Source organism: Aythya fuligula, chromosome W (assembly GCF_009819795.1).
Source record: "Aythya fuligula isolate bAytFul2 chromosome W, bAytFul2.pri, whole genome shotgun sequence".
NCBI classification, from domain to species: domain Eukaryota; kingdom Metazoa; phylum Chordata; class Aves; order Anseriformes; family Anatidae; genus Aythya; species Aythya fuligula.
Genome location: NC_045594.1, coordinates 15,312,461 through 15,329,807, shown reverse-complemented (window position 1 = coordinate 15,329,807; position 17,347 = coordinate 15,312,461). Strand labels below are relative to the sequence as shown.

General features: G+C 47.7%; 1 pseudogene; it reads left to right on the top strand.

Annotated features, from left to right (window-relative positions):
* The first annotated feature begins 6,083 nt into the window (after positions 1-6,083).
* On the top strand, positions 6,084-10,112 carry LOC116501362 (annotated as a pseudogene).
* The last annotated feature ends 7,235 nt before the right edge of the window (positions 10,113-17,347 follow it).

Below are 17,347 nucleotides of genomic sequence, written 5' to 3'. Positions count from 1 at the left end.
CCTGTCGTCCACCAGGATCCCCAGGTCCTTCTCCTCAGAGCTCCTCTCCAGCAGGTCATCCCCCAGCCTGTATTGATGCATGCAGTTGTTCCTTCCCAGGTGCAGGACTCTACACTTGCTCTTGTTAAACCTCATTTGGTTACTTCCAGCCCAGCTCTCCAGCCCGCCCAGGTCTCGCTGAATGGCAGCACAGCCTTCTGGCATGTCGGCCACTCCTCCCAGCTTTGTATCATCGGCGTACTTGCTGAGGGTGGACATTATTCTCTCATCAAGGTCGTCAATGAAGATGTTGAACAAAGACCTTAAAGATCATCTAGTTGAACAAAGATCACCTTGTTGATGATCATTTAAAAGATCATCTTGTTGAACAACGGAAATTAAAGATAATGTGGTTCTAATGCAACTGCCATGGGCAGAGATGCCACCCACTAGATCAGGTTGGCCAAGGCCCCATCCAACCTGGTTTTGAACACCTACAGGGATGGGGCATCAACAACTTCTCTTGGTAACCTTTTCCAGTGCCTCACTACTCTTACAGTGAAGAATTTCATCCTAACGTCTAGACTAAATCTATCCTCTTTTAGTTTAAGACCATTCTCCCTTGTCCTATCATTATTTACCCAAGTAAAGAGTCCTTCTCCATCTTTTTTAGAAGACCCCTATTAGTACTGAAAAGACTCAGTGAGGTCACCCCAGAGACTTCTCTTCTGTAGGCCAAACAGCCCCAGCTCTTTCAGAGTGCACTTGATCCCACTGTGCCCTGAGGGTGCACTTGATCCAACTGTCTATGTCGTTGATGAAGATATTAAACCGTACTGGTCTGAGGACAGACCCCTGAGGGACACCATTCATCACTGGCCTCCACTTGGACATAGATCCATTGATCACCACTCCCTGGGTGCGACCTTCAAGCCAATTCTTAATCCACTGAATGATTCACCCACCAAATCCATATCACTCCAATTTGGGACCGGGATGTTATGTGGGGCCATGTCAAAGGCCTTGCCTAAGTCCAGGTAGATGACATCAGACGGTCTTTCCTTGTCGACCGATGCAGTCACTCCATCATAGAAGCCCACTAGGTTGGTCAGGCACAATTTGCCCTTGGTGAAGCCATGCTGGTTGTCTCAGATCACCTCCTTGTGGCTAGCGGATGGTCACTAGTGGGGTCCCTCAAGGCTCCATTTTAGGGCCAGTCCTCTTCAATGTCTTTATAAATGGTTTGGATGTAGGAATAGAAGGTGTTTTGAGAAAATTTGCTGATGATACTAATCTGGGAGGAGTTGTGGACTCTGTTGAGGGTGGAAAGGCCTTGCAGAGAGATCTGGACAGATTGGAGAGCTGGGCGATCACCAACCACATGAAGTTTAACAAAGGCAAGTGCCGCGTCCTGTACCTGGGACAGGGCAACCCTGGCGATACATACTGACTGGACATCGAAACAATGGAGAGCAGCCCCGCAGAGAGGGATCTGGGGGTTGTGCTTGACAGCAAGTTGAATATGAGCCAGCAGTGTGCCCTGGCAGCCAGGAGGGCCAACCGTATCCTGGGATGCATCAAGCACAGCATCGCTAGTCGGTTGAGGGAGGTGATTGTCCCGCTCTACTCTGCGCTGGTCCGGCCTCACCTCGAGTACTGTGTGCAATTCTGGGCACCACAGTACAAGAAGGACATTAAACTGTTGGAGAGTGTCCAGAGGAGGGCGACGAAGATGGTGAAGGGCCTAGAGGGGAAGACGTATGAGGAGCGGCTGAGGGCACTGGGCCTGTTCAGCCTGGAGAAGAAGAGGCTGAGGGGGGACCTCATCGTGGTCTACAACTTCCAAGCGAGGGGGAATGGAGAGGCAGGTGACCTATTCTCTGTAAACACCAGTGATAGGACCCATGGGAATGGTGTTAAGCTGAGGCAGGGGAAGTTTAGGCTGGACATCAGGAAGAGGTTCTTCACCGAGAGGGTGGATGCACACTGGAACAGGCTCCCCAGGGACGTAGTCACTGCACCAAGCCTGTCTGAATTTAAAAAGTGATTGGACTGTGCACTTAGTCACATGGTCTAAACTTTTGGGCAGACCTGCCCAACTCCTGCCAGGAGTTGGACTTGATGCTCGTTATGGGTCCCTTCCAACTCGAGATATTCTATGATTCTATGATTCTATGATCTCTCCAGCCTGTCCAGGTCTCGCTGAATGGCAGCACAGCCTTCTGGCATGTCAGCCACTCCTCGCAGCTTTATGTCATCAGTGTACTTGTGGAGGGTGGACACTATTCCCTCATCAAGGTCGTCGATGAAGATGTTGAACAAGACCGGACCCAGCACCGACCCCTGGGGAACACCGCTAGTCACAGATCTCTCCGCCGCCAATCACCACACTCTGAGCTCGGCCAGTCAGCCAGTTCTCAACCCACCTTACTGTCCACTCCTACGTCCCACACTTTCTCAGCTTTGCTAGCAGGCTGTCGTGGGAGACAGTATCAAAAGCCTTGCAAAAGTCAAGGTAGATGACATCCACTGCTCTCCCCTCATCTACCAAGCTGGTGATGCCATCAAAGAAGGCTAGAAGGTTGGTTGAGCACGATTTCCCCTTGGTGAATCCATGCTGACTACTCCTCATAACCTTCTCTTCCAATTGCTTGGAGATGGCATCCAGAACAAGCTGTTCCAACACCTTTCCAGGGAGAGAGGTGAGACTGAATGGCCTGTAGTTTCCTGGATCCTCCTTCTTGAAGACCGGAGTGACATTGGCTATCCTCCAGTCTTCAGGAACCTCTCCTGTTCTCCAGAACCTTTCAAAGATGATAGAGAGCGGTTCAGCGATCACCTCCGCTAACTCCCTCAGCATACATGGATGCATCCCATCAGGACCCGCGGATTTGTGTGCATTGATCCCACTCAGACGCTCCCGAACCACTCTCTTGTCAACCAGGAGGGAGATATCCGCTTTCCAGACTCTTTCTCCTCCCTCCAGGGTCCAGGAGTACTGGGGGGGGGGGGTGTCTTTGAAGCAAAGACCAAAGCAAAGAAGGCATTCAGTATCTCCGCCTTCTCAGCGTCACCTGTTACCAGGACACCCCCCTCGTTCATCAGGGGACCACATTATCTCTAGTCTTTCTTTTACTGTTTACATACTTAAACAAAACCACACACACACACACACAAAAACAACCAACCAAACAAAAAAAAAACTTCTTATTATCCTTTATCTCTTTTGCCAGTTTCACCTCCAGGCGGGCTTTAGCATTCCTGCAGGCCCTGACAACGCTCCTATATTGCTCCCAAGAGGACAGGCCCTTTTTCCACATTTCATAGGCCTTCCTCTTCCTTTTGATCTTGTTGATGAGGTCCTTGCTCAACCCCGTAGGTCTCCTGCCCCTCTTCCCCAGTTTCCTACTCTTCGGGATGCACCGATCCTGAGCTTGGAAGAAGTGCTGTTTAAGTGAATAGACTAACCCTCACCTCGCTACAGCCTCCTTTAAGGTACCTATAGAAAGCAATAAGGTCTCTCCCCTGAGCCTCTTCTTCTCCAGGCTGAACAATCCCAGCTCCCTCAGACGTTCCTCGTAAGACTTGTTCTCCAGACCCCTCACCAGCTTCCTTGCCCTTCTCTGGACTCGCTAGAGCACCTCTATGTCCTTCTTGTAGCGAGGGGCCCAAAACTGAACACAGTACTCGAGGTGCGGCCTCACCAGAGCCGAGTACAGGGGGACGATTACTTCCCTAGACCTGCTGGCCACACTGCTTCTTATGCAAGCCAGGATGCTGTTGGCCTTCTTGGCCGCCTGAGCACACTGCTGGCTCATATTCAGCCGACTATCAACCAATACTCCCAGGTCCTTCTCTGCCAGGCAGCTTTCCAGACACTCATCTCCCAGCCTGTAGCGCTGCTTGGGGTTGTTGTGCCCCAGGTGCAGGACCCAGCATTTGGCCTTGTTGAACTTCATACAGTTGGCCTCAGCCCAGGAGATCAGGTTTGTCAAGCAGGACCTGCCTTTCATAAACCCATGCCGACTGGGCCTGATCACCTGGTTGCCCTGCAAGTGCCGTGTGATGACACTCAAGATAATCTGCTCCATGAGCTTCCCTGGCACTGAAGTCAAAAATAATAATATAATAAGATAACTGACAAAACTATAATTTTCTAACACGTTTCTTTGAGAACTGAGACTAATAGCTAAATTCCTGTGGTCCGCTTACTTCATTCCTAAATCAATACAAAATAACCTTTCAAAGCTTCAGCATGAGTTTCAAGTGCCTTTTTGACAGTTTCAGTTTTACTACAGATGCTTCACGCAAGCATCTCTGTGCGAAGATGTGGTGGTTTTACCGTGCTGGGCAGCTAAACCCCACAACCGCTCTCTCACTCCCCCTCCTTTAGATGAGGAGGGGGAGAAGTAAAGCAAAGAACAACTCACGGGTTGAGATAAGGATAATTTAATTAAAGGGAAATAATAATAATAATTAAATAAAGACTACCATGAACTAAACAATTTAATTAAGGGGAAATAAAAGGGAAAGGAAATAAAAGGGAGGAAAACAAACAAACAAAATAAATGAAAGCTATATGGAAGTGCAGAGGAAAGAAATTACTCTCTACTTCCCACAAATGAGCGATGATTGACCACGTCCTTGAAGCAAGGCCTCAACGCACGCAGCCGGTGTTCGAGAGGAGGACCGACGTCTTCTCAACGAGAGCCCACCCCTCCCCTCTTCTTCCTGTTTCCACCTTTTATTGCTGAGTGTGACACCACATGGTATGGAATATCCCTTTGATTGGTTTAGGTCAGCTGCCCTAGTGATGTTTCTCTCCTCACTTTTTGCCCACCCCCTAGGAGGGTTAGAGAAAGGCCCAATGCTGTGCGAGTGCTGCTCAGCAGTAGACACAACACTGGTGTGATAACACTGCTGTTCCAGCTACAAGTACAGAGTACGGTGTTGAGGGATTTCTTGAAACAGCAAAAATCCCATGGCTTGCTGTAGCTGAGCAAACCAAGCTACCAGGGCAACTATGAGAAGTTCCCATGACAGTGTTCCCACATCGCCCAATTGAGGAATTCAGGAAAATATTGTTACCAGTAGCTGGCCTCAAGGACAAGGTCTATGTGACTGCTAATCACAAGGGGGTTGTTTTCTTGCAGGTGGGGTTGTTTTCTTGTAGCTGTTTGTCTGAGTGCTTTTGACCAATAATCTTGTGTGAAACACTGTCCACCCCTGTTAAGTTCTCTATAAAAGTTAGGCTATTCGGGCAATAAAATGGAGCATGATCTGACTCTACTGGTGTCTGTCGTGCTTTCGGCCGTGCTTCCTGCAACATATGGCGCCCGAACAGGCTGAGACCCGAACAGGCTGAGGCCGGGACATCGGAGCGGCGCCGGGAGATCGGAGCGGCGCCGTGAGATCCGAGGCACACGGCAAGCCGACCACCGCACAGAGAGAAGCATTGAAACACCCTACTAACCGACCTGGGCAACGGCCTCGGGGTGAGAAACGGGACGCGGAGAGACGCGGAAAAAGGAATCGCGGTGAGACGCAGAATCGCGGGGGGACGCGGAAAAAGGAATCGCGGTGAGACGCGGAAAAGGGAATCGCGGAGAGACGCGGAATCGCAGAGAGACGCGGAAAAAGGAATCGCGGTGAGATGCGGAATCGCGGAGAGACGCGGAAAAGGGAATCGCGGAGAGACACGGAATCGCGGAGAGACGCGGAAAAGGGAATCGCGGAGAGACGCGGAATCGCGGTGAGACACGGAATCACGGAGAGACGCGGAAAAGGGAATCGTGGTGAGACGCGGAATCGCGGAGAGACGCGGAATCGCGGAGAGACGCGGAAAAGGGAATCGCGGAGAGACGCGGAATCGCGGTGAGACGCGGAATCACGGAGAGACGCGGAAAAGGGAATCGCGGTGAGACGCGGAATCGCGGAGAGACGCGGAAAAAGGAATCGCGGTGAGACGCGGAATCGCGGAGAGACGCGGAATCGCGGGGGGACGCGGGAAATTTGAAGTAATCGCATGAAATTGAAGTAATCGCGGTGCGATACGGGCCATCCGAGATCGAGTTGCTACGGGAGACCAGAGGCGTCAGTGGACAATGGCGGCCGACCCTCACCATGTGGCGAGTCGGCACAGAGCAGAGGGGCGGAGATCAGGACCCTGCAGCCTGTCTGACGTAACCATGGAGACAGCGGCAGCAGCGGCTGTGCTGCTTCTCTCTGGCATTCTTTTTATAAGAAGTTATCTTGCAATGCAAAAAAGACTATTCGTCCCCAGATCGGTGTTATAACTATGTTTCTGGATAACATTCCGTGGGGTTGCCACATTCTACAGACTATTAATGACAATTTAGCTCTATTGCAGGGCAGGAGAGCAGAGACGCAGATTACACCGCCAAATGACCACCGTCAGTCAGGCTCGTTCACAAACAGCTTCTAGGGTTGCAGCTGGCACGGCCTGCAGCCGTATAGCAGACGTTACACTCTCTTTCCTAACTAGTAATCATGTGTCTCACCCATTTGTGGTGAATGGTCAGTGGTAAAAAAGAAAAGGGGGAGAGTAAGGGGCGACAAAGACAGAAACGGTACCAGGAGGATGCCACTGACACTAACGGCATGGGTAATAGGAGCAGTATAAGTGACACAGGTGCAGGGCGGCGGTGGGTGCTGCCGCGCTGCGGGGCACTCTGCCTGCTGCTCGCCCTCGCCGGCCTGTGCACTGCTGCCGACGGTGCTAGAGCAAAATGTGAAGACTGCTCAGATGGCAGTGATGAGAGTGCTTGTGTGAAGAAGACGTGTGCTGAATCTGACTTTGTGTGCAACAGTGGTCAGTGTGTGCCAAACAGATGGCAGTGTGATGGGGATCCGGACTGTGAAAATGGGTCTGATGAGAGTGCTGAGCTGTGTCATACGAGAACATGCCGGGTAAATGAAATCAGCTGTGGTCCTCAGTCAACCCAGTGTATCCCAGTGTCCTGGAAATGTGATGGTGAAAAGGACTGCGACAGTGGAGAAGATGAAGAGAGTTGTGGCATTGTGACTTGTAGTGCAGCAGAATTCACATGCAGTAGTGGGCAATGTATTTCCAAAAGCTTTGTCTGCAATGTTCAAGATGACTGCAGTGATGGTAGCGATGAGCTGGAGTGTGCACCTCCTACCTGTGGTGTTCATGAGTTTCAGTGCAAGAGTTCTACCTGCATCCCTATCAGCTGGGTGTGTGTTGATGATGCTGACTGCTCCGACCACTCAGATGAATCTTTGGAGCAGTGTGGCCGCCAGCCTGCACCTCCAGTGAAGTGTTCTACGAGTGAGGTGCAGTGCGGCTCAGGTGAATGTATCCACAAGAAGTGGTGATGTGATGGAGATCCTGATTGCAAGGATGGAAGTGATGAAATTAACTGCCCTTCTCGGACCTGCAGGCCAGACCAGTTCAGATGTGAAGATGGGAACTGTGTCCATGGGAGTAGGCAGTGCAGTGGTGTGAGAGACTGTCTGGATGGCACTGATGAAGCAAACTGTAACAATGTTATTCAGTGCTCTGGACCTGGCAAATTCAAGTGAAGAAGTGGAGAATGCATAGATATCAATAAAGTGTGTAACCAGCAGAGAGACTGCAAGGACTGGGGTGATGAGCCCTTGGAGGAATGCATCATAAATGAATGTGACTGTCCAGCTGGGTTTGAGTTTATAGACAAGAGAAACTGTGGAGACATTGATGAATGTCAAAACCTTGGTATCTGTAGTCAAATGTGTATCAACCTGAAAGGTGGCTACAAAAGTGAATGTAGCCGTGGATATCAGATGATTCCTGCTACAGGAACCTGGAAAAGGCCATACTGGTACAAAGACACAAATAACACCTGTGATTGCAATGACGCTGCTAAGCAGGGTTTAGGGGTTTATAGCATGGAGACAAGGGGTAACAACTACAGTGTTTGGAACAATTGTACAGCTTTGGCCTTACCTCCTGATGTGCTTCTGATTTGTGGGGATGGGGCCTGGCAAGGTATCCCTGCAAATGCTATCAGATGTCCTTGTTACAAAGATAAACTCTTTGTATTTGCTCCTAGCTTGTTACAGTTGCGTGAGATCACCAGACATAAATGGACATTGCTTGCACCGGATTGCAATGATAATGTTGAATTGTGTGGGGTTGCAGCTAGAGCGGCATTAGCAATTTCAGTGCCTGGAGTGGCATCTGCGGCCACACGTAACAACTTAGAAAAATTGGTATGCTGGGCCGAGAGGCAAGCCTATGCCACGACAGAGATACTTGAGGAGATGTTACCAGATCAAAATAGTCTGCGACATCTGCTTTTACAGGATCTTGCTTTTGGCTCAAAGGAATGGGTGTGAGGACTTTAAGGGAATGTACTGTTTAAACCTTTCTGATCATAATGAGTCAATTCACAAATCCATTACTTTCCTGAAAGAGCACATGAGAAAGATTCAATATGGTATCAATCCTTTCAATCAATGGTTCACTGACTTGTTTGAAACAAAGTGTAGATGGTTGCTGGGTTTAATCACAAGGGGATTAAGGATTTGGTTTATGGTGGTGGTAATCATCGTTGTGTGTTGTAAGTATAGCTAAAGAGTTACTTGTAAAACTGCTGTGTCAAGCTTGGTTTGCTCAAAAGAAGAAGGGGGAATTGTTGAGGGATTTCTTGAAACAGCAAAAATCCCATGGCTTGCTGTAGCTGAGCAAACCAAGCTACCAGGGCAACTATGAGAAGTTCCCATGACAGTGTTCCCACATCGCCCAATTGAGGAATTCAGGAAAATATTGTTACCAGTAGCTGGCCTCAAGGACAAGGTCTATGTGACTGCTAATCACAAGGGGGTTGTTTTCTTGCAGGTGGGGTTGTTTTCTTGTAGCTGTTTGTCTGAGTGCTTTTGACCAATAATCTTGTGTGAAACACTGTCCACCCCTGTTAAGTTCTCTATAAAAGTTAGGCTATTCGGGCAATAAATTGGAGCATGATCTGACTCTACTGGTGTCTGTCGTGCTTTCGGCCGTGCTTCCTGCAACAGTACGGCACTGTATGGGCTGCTGCCGGGAAAGTTAACATTCCAGCCAGACCCAGTACAGAAGATAAAAGGGGAGTTTTATCTTCTTTATCTAAGAAGAGACAAGAAAGAAAACATAACTTTATCCAGGATTTCTTCTTAAGTTGTTTTATGATACAGTGTCAGAATCAGCGTATATATAACCTTGGTTTACAGTGCATAAAATGGATATTCTGTTTTTATGTACAGTTCTTTTTGAGAGCAGCTAACCCAGTAAAATTGGATGTGCTCCATGTTTTCCTACTCAGCTTATTTTCTTTGAACATACTTGTTCACTTTTCAGACTGAAATACTGATTGTGCCATTGTCATTTATAATCTGTATTTGTAATAATGTAACATTGAACTTGCTAATAAAACACTGAGTTTACTGAGCAAAGGGGAATATTTCAAAAGCATTGTTTTGATAAAAAGCAAGGTACTCAGTGGTTCTCAGTATTCAATGCCTTATTTGCCTCAGTCTTTACCAGTAAAACTGGCCTTCAGGAATACCAGGCTTCTGAGACCAGAGGGAAAGTCTGGAGCAAGGAAGACTTACCCTCAGTGGAGGAGGTCTAGGTTAAGAAGCACTTAAACAAACTGGAAATATATGGGACTGTGGGGCCTGACACTTCACACCAAAAAGTGCTGAGGGAGCTGTCTGATATCATTGAGAGACCACTTTCAATTATCTTTCAACAGCCATGGCAATTGGGAGAGGTTCCTGAAGACTGGAAGGGAGAAAATGTCACTCCTATCTTCAAGAAGAGCAAGACCAGGGAACTACAGGCCAACAGCCTCACCTCAGGCCTTGGTAAGGTGATGGAGAAAATCCTCCTGAAAAGCATTTCCAAACACATGAAGGACAAGAAGGTAATTGATAGCAGTCAGCATGGGTTTAGGAAATCATGCTTGACCTATCTGATAGTCTTCTATAATGGGGCAACTAGCTTGGTGGATGGGGGGAGAGCAGTTGATGTTCTTTATCTTGACTTTACTAAAACTTTGACACTGTCTCACTATCATCACAGACAAGCTGACAAAGTATGGGCTATATTAGTTGACGTTGAAGTGGATTGAAAACTGTCTGAATGGCCAGGCCCAGAGGGTGGTGATCAGTGGCACAAAGTCCAATTGGACACTAAGTCACTAGTGGTGTACCCCAGTGGTTGATATGGGGTTCAGTCCTGTTAAACATCTTCATTAATGGCTTGGATTCTGGGACCGAGTGCATCCTCAGCAAGTTTGGAGATAATACAAAATTGGGAGGACTGACATACACCAGAGGGTTGTGCTGTCATCCAGAGGGACCTGGACAGGCTGGATAGATGAGCTGACCAGGACCTCATGAAGCTCAACAAGGAGAAGGCTCCCATCAAGGACTGATGTTTGGCCACGTCCTAGGAAGCAGGGCCTCAATACACCTAGCGGTTGTTTGGGAGGGCAGATGTCTTCATAATGAGAGCCCCCCACACACACACTTCCCCTTTCCCACCTTTTATTGCTGAGTGTGACATCATATTGTATAGAGTATCCCTTTTGGTTGGTTTAGGTCAGCTGCCCTGGTGGTATTCCCTCCCCACTTCTTGCCCACCCCCAGCCTACTGGCTTTGGGGAGTTTGGAGAGAGTTTTGATGCTGTCTCAGCCCTTCTCAGCAATAGATAATACACTGGTGTGATATCAGGGCTGTTCTAGCTACAAGTGCAGAGCACAACACTATATGGGTCACTGCAGGGAAAGTTAGCTCCATCTCAAACGGACCCAGTACAGAGTCCAGCACAGGGCCATGAAGATGATTAAGGGACTGGAACATCTCTTCTATAAGGAAAGGATGAGAGAGCTGGGACCCTTCAGCCTGGAGAAGAGACAGCCCAGGGGAAATCTTATCACAGTCTATAAATACCTGAAGGGAGGTAATGGAGAAGAGCGAGCTATACTCTTCTCAGTAGTGCCTGGTGACAGAAGAAGAGGCAACAAGCACAAACTGAAACACAGTAAATTCCATAAGGAAACACTTTTTTACTGTGAGGGTGGTCAAACACTGGAACAGGTTGCCTATAGAGAGGTTTCCATCCTAAAAACCTGTAGTGGGTTTACGTGGCAAGGTTTTGGTAGCAGGAGGGCCATAGGGGTGGCGTCTGTGAGAAGAATCCAGAAACTGCTCCATGTTAGATAAGGGTCCTGCCACCGGCCAGAGCCGGGTCAATAAGCAATGTTGTTTGCACCTCTGTGAGAGCATATTTAAGAAAGGGGAAAAAAAACTGCTGGGGAACAGCAGCTGGGAGAGAGCGAGGAGTGAGAAACAACTTTGCACATGCCAAAGTCAATGAAGAAGGAGGGGGAGAGGTGCTCCAGGCAATGGAGCAAAAGTTCCCCTGCGGCCTGTGGTGAGGACCATGGTGAAGCAGGTTGTTCCCCTGAAGCCCATGGAGTACAATGATGGAGCCAGGTTCCACGCTGCAGCCCGTGGAGGAGACCACGGTGGAGCAGGTGGACCTGCACGGATGGAGGCTGCGGCCTGTGGAGGACCCCCGCTGGAGCAGATTCCGGGCCAAACCTATAGCACGTGGAGAGGAGACCACGCAGGAGCCGCTGACCTGGCAGGAGCTGCTGCCCGTGGGGGACCCATGTTGGAGCAGTGTGCTCCTGATGGTTGGACCGCGTGGTACGGACCCATATCTGGAGCAGTTCTTGAAGAGCTGCTGCCTTGTGGGAAGCCCACGCAGGATCAGTTCGGGAAGGACTGCATCCCATGGGAGGGACCCCATGTTGGAGCAGGGGAAGAGAGTGACCGAGAAGGAGCGGCAGAAATAAGTGCTGTAGAATGACTGCAAACCCCATGGCCCCGTTCCCCTTTGCCGCTCGAGGGGAGGAGGTGGAAGAGGGTGGATGGGAGGAAGGTGTTTTTGGTTTCTTTCCTCTGTTTCTCACTTCTCTAGCTTGTTAGTAATAGGCAGTAAATCTTACCATCTCCCTACTCTGAGTCTGTTTTGCCCATCACGATAATTGTTGAGTGATCTCCCCGTCCTTATCTCAACCCTTGAGCCCTTTGTGTCATATTTTCTCCCCCTTTCCCTTTGAGGAGGGGGAGTGAGAGAGTGGCTGTGGTGGAAAAAAAATCCTTTCAATTTGGTCTCAAGGCACTAAAGTAAATGCTTAAAACTAAGCTTAAAGTTAATTACTGATTATTTAAAAAAATGCTAACAGGCTTTGCTAACTAGCACTGATGTTAAGCATAGGCTTGAAATGAAATCTGATCTGTAGATGGGAATCTAATGAGGGATTCAGTGTTGCAATCTTTATCCAGGCTTAAAATCATCAAATTAAAGCCTGATTTCACTAAAATCATTAGAAAAACTCTCTCCAAAAGGATAGCCAAAAGGATCAAGATTTCAGCCACTGGCCTTAGTAGGAGTTTTGCCTAAACGGGACTACATAATGGACCCAAAAGCTTTTTATGGGAAAGCTAATATGAAGGAACTCAGACATATGTAGACATGGAGTTGGGTGAAGTGCAAGATTTTCAGCATGGCTGAAAAACAGTCTTTTCCTACCGAGAAGCAGAGATAACAATCCCTACCTCTCCAGTTGAGGGAACTATGCTAATGTTCAGCACTTTCTAATATCCCACCTCCAATATGGAGATATTTTAGGACTCAGCCTTCGGAGGAAATCCCTTGGTCAGGTACAATAATAAAACTCTTTCCTCTTTACCTGCAATGGTGCCTGCACTGGTTGTGAACCCCTGCCTAATCAGGCCACCCATGGAGTTGAAAAGAAATACTTCAAATGAGTACAACAAAACATAACAGGCAAACACACAAAGAATGTTATGTAACTTCAAACAGATTGATCCAATACCCACTTCTGTTTTCCTCTAACTCCAGCAGTCCCACAGTCATTAAATTGTAATGTTTAATGTTACATATGGAAGATATTCGACTTTCAAGGACAAACAAAATATGCCGTATCTAACCTTTTATTTCCATACTTCCACAGCATATGAAAAAATAATTATATTTGGAAGTTGTGTCTAGTGTTCATTCATTTGAAAACTATATTTAGTTCAGTATCAGTTTGAAAAACAAAGGCTTATACACAGGATCGTGAGAGACTGAAAGTTCCTGTAAGCGAACATAACTCGGAGACTGTAATACATATTTTTATAACATCATTTTAATTTTCTTAGCTTTTCGTAGACATTCACAACAAGGATTTTTAATACTTCTCTTTGTGTCTGGAGATGTCAAACGGTTCTTTGAACCCTGTGTACTTAAGGGCATTGATGTTCCTTCAGCCAGTCAGATTGAATGAGCCTAACCCCCCTTTATCTTGTTCAGAGGTTATCCCTCATCATCACCAGCATCTATTGGTTGCCAATAGACACAACAATTTGCACTGCAGTCTCTGGGTTCTGCTTTGGAAGCTTCTGGACCTTCTGGGGGCAAGGTCCAACATCATTGGGGAATGCCTGGGAACCCTCTGAGACACTTGAGGATTCCTGCTGTTGTCAGGTTAGGACAAGATAAGGGGAGCTGGAAGACTGCAGGCCTCGGGAAGCTCTAGCAGGTTCTAACAAGTGTAATCAGCTGCCTTTGACCTAGGGTTCCTGGAGCTGCTGTTGTAGATGCCCGCTGATTTGGGAGGGTCAAGCACCCCTTTAGCTGGTGCTTGGGAGAGGCCTGGAACAAAGCCAACAAACACAGAAGTTTGTACAGCAGAATGCAAAGAGGGCCTCACTTGAATTTATGTCACTGTAACAGTCCCAGATATGGTGCTGACGCACCACAGAACCGTTTCCCCATCAGGTGCTGAAGCAGCTGTCCCTGCTAGGGTAGAGGCTTCAGTGCAGCCCTCCAAGACCTAGGCTGTAGAGAATGCCTGGAGCATCTATCTCTCTGATGCCAGAAGAGATGGCTTTCTGTATCTTAGGAGGCGTGATGTCTTGGAGGAATTGTGCTGTCAAGTGGAAGATTTAGGAAGTGAGCAGTCTGTGCAACAGAGATCAGAGAAGATGACTGGGAGATAGACAGGCTCTTGTCTGAGATGCAGCAGCTTGAAAAGCTTCAGAAACCAACTGAAGGAGAGAAGCAGGTAGTGTCAACCTCACTGTTAAGGTAAGTGTAACCTCTGGGGAAGGGAAAGGATGGAAGGTGTTGACTTCAGGCACCAAGAAGGAGGCTCCTGCCCTACCTTAAGGACTTCTACAAAACAGATTCACTGCCCTCAAAGTTGAAAAGGAGTCAGATGTGCCTACAAGCAAAGGATGCAGTCCACTTAACCCTAAATCCTAAAGAGAAGGCTGCCAGGAAGAAATTGCAAGTTATTGTATTGGGTAACTCCCTGCTGCAGAGGCAGAGGCAGCCTGATTTACCAACTAGAGAGGTTTGCTGCCTGCTGGGGGCCTGGATCCAGCATGTTGTGGAGGGGCTGTCGAAGTTCGTCTGACCCTTTGACTACTACACTCTTCTGTTATTCCATATGGGCACAAATGATACTGCCAGGGAATACCTGGACAGTACCAAAATGACTACAAAACTCTGGGAGCAGTAGTCAAGGACATGGTGAGTAGTCAACTCTACTGGTGAAGGGGGAGCATACATGGAGGAGGGCTCTAATAGTACTAGCCAATAACTGGCTGTGGAACTGGTGTTGGCGACAGGATTTGGGGTTCAGTGACTGTGGGACCCTGCCTGCAGATCAGTAAGAAGTACCTTTTATTTGATAGTCTTCCAAACACTGTGTATGTCTCTCTCTCTCTCTATATATATATATATAGTTATCAGCTTTTTAATCACTTCTGAGAATAAGGCACCCTAGAAATATATGATGCTCAAATACATTATTTTTGCTACTCACCTGTCTGTTGCATTCATCCATAGTCCTTCTAATCTCAATCTTTTTTCACCCCATAGTCCCATTTTTTTCTCTCCTTCTTCATTAAAATTGATTTCCCCTCTTTCCTTTCTCTTTCTTGTTTCCTCAAAACAAGTCTTCTTCTTCAGCACTTGAACTACTCAGTTCACAGTCTCTTCTAACCTTTTCTGCTAAACACAGAAAGAAAATCAAACATTACTATAAAATTACTATAAATAATAGTATGGGGAATTGATCAAGTGTCAACTTGTCATCTTTGAAAGGTCCTGGACAACAGAAGAGGTGCCTGAAGATTGGAGGATAGCCAATGTCACTCTGGTCTTCAAGAAGGGCAAGAAGGAGGATCCGGGAAACTACAGGCCAGTCAGTCTCACCTCTCTCCCTGGAAAGGTGTTGGAACAGCTTGTTCTGGATGCCATCTCCAAGCAATTGGAAGAGAAGGTTATGAGGAGTAGTCAGCATGGATTCACCAAGGGGAAATCATGCTCAACCAGCCCTGTAGCCTTCTATGATGGCATCACCAGCTTGGTAGATGAGGGGAGAGCAGTGGATGTCATCTACCTTGACTTTTGCAAGGCTTTTGATACTGTCTCCCATGACAGCCTGCTAGCAAAGCTGAGTAAGTGTGGGATAGACAAGTGAACAGTGTGAGAAAAATCTCAAATAATTTTCTTCAGACAGGATCTTCTGTGAAGCTATTTTATTCACAATTGCTTTGGCCTTTCTAATTTTCTCCCTGCACAGCCTCACAACATCCTTATAGTCCTCCCGAGTGACCCGCCCTCTTTTCCAAAGGTCATAAACCCTCTCTTTCTTCCTAAGCTCTAGCCACAGCTCTCTGTTCAGCCAGGCCGGTCTTCTTCCGTGACGGCTTGTCTTTGGGCATGTGGGGATGGTCTGCTCCTTAGCCTTTAAGATTTCCTTCTTGAAGAGTGCCCAGCCTTCTGGGGCTCCTCTGCACTTCATGACTGCCTCCCAAGGCACTCTGCCAACCAGCGTCCTGAACAGCTCAAAGTCTGCCCTCTGGAAGTCCAAGACAGCAGTTTTACCGATCATCCTCCTGACTTCGCCAAGAATAGAGAACTGTAGCTTTTCGTGGGCACTCTGCCCAAGGCAGCTCCCGACCACCACATCTCCCACCAGTCCTTCTCTGTTTGTGAACAGAAGGTCTAGCGGGGCACCTCCCCTCGTAGGCTCACTAACCAGCTGCATCAGGAAGCTATCTTCCACGCTCTCCAGAAACTTCCTAGACTGCTTCCTCTGAGCTGTATTGCATTTCCAGGATATGTCAGGGAAGTTGAAGTCCCCCACGAGAACAAGTGCTGGCGATTGCGCGACTTCTGCCAGCTGCCTGTAGAATTCCTCATGGAATTCCTCAAGGGGTGGTGATCAATGGGTGGACTTGACCATGAGCACTTTTGCACAGGTGACTGCATGACTGCAAAAGATGTGCTGCAATCAAGTAAGCCAAGTGGTTAAACCTCTGGTATGGAGGATGATGGCTGATATACGGGGAGGTCTGGCAGTTATATCACACTCCCTCAAAACTGAAATGGCAAACACTATGTACTTACAATGGTGGCAGCAACTACCAGATGGCTGGAAACATCCTGTGCCTCATGACACTGCCCAGAAGAGTATCCTGGGCCTTGAAAGGCAAGTCTTTTGGTAACATGGTCCTCCGGGGAAGAATTCAGACAACAGGACTCATTTCTGAAACAGTCTCATAGACACCTTGCCCAAAGAGTACGGTATTGAGTGGGTATATCTCATCCCCTATAATCACGCACCAACCTCCAGCAAAATCAAATGATACAATGGACTGTTAAAGACTACACAGAAAACCATGAGTACTGGGACATGCAAGCATTGGGATACACATTTAGGAAAAGCCACGTGGTTAGTCGACATTAGCGGATCTGCCAAACAAGCTGGCCCTGCTCAATGAAAACACCTATGTACTGCAGAAGGGTATGAAGCCCCTGCACAATAAAAAACATGCTAGGAAATACAGTCTGCGCTACTTCTGCCTCAGGCAAAGGCAAAACCATCTGTGGGATTACTGTTTCTCAAGGTCCAGGGTGCAATTGGTTGGTAATTTGTAAGGATGGGGCATCTGATGTGTACCTCAAAGGGATTTGGGGTGAGAATAGCCAAAGATATGAATTGTATGATGTTAATTGCTATGTAATGCTTTATGTCATTAGTACTACGGCTCCTGTATGCCATATTAATGGTATTACAGTAAGAGTCACCCAGATAATGATGAATGAATTTTGATAGAACCAGAAAGGTGAAGTGGTGATGGAATCAGAACTGACTTCAACATGCAACAGTCCAACACCACACACAATCTCTTCTGCCCTGAAAGAGTGTTATGACGGATGGAGCCCAAAGTGATGGACTAAACAAACTCAACGGACATTTTAGAGGGATG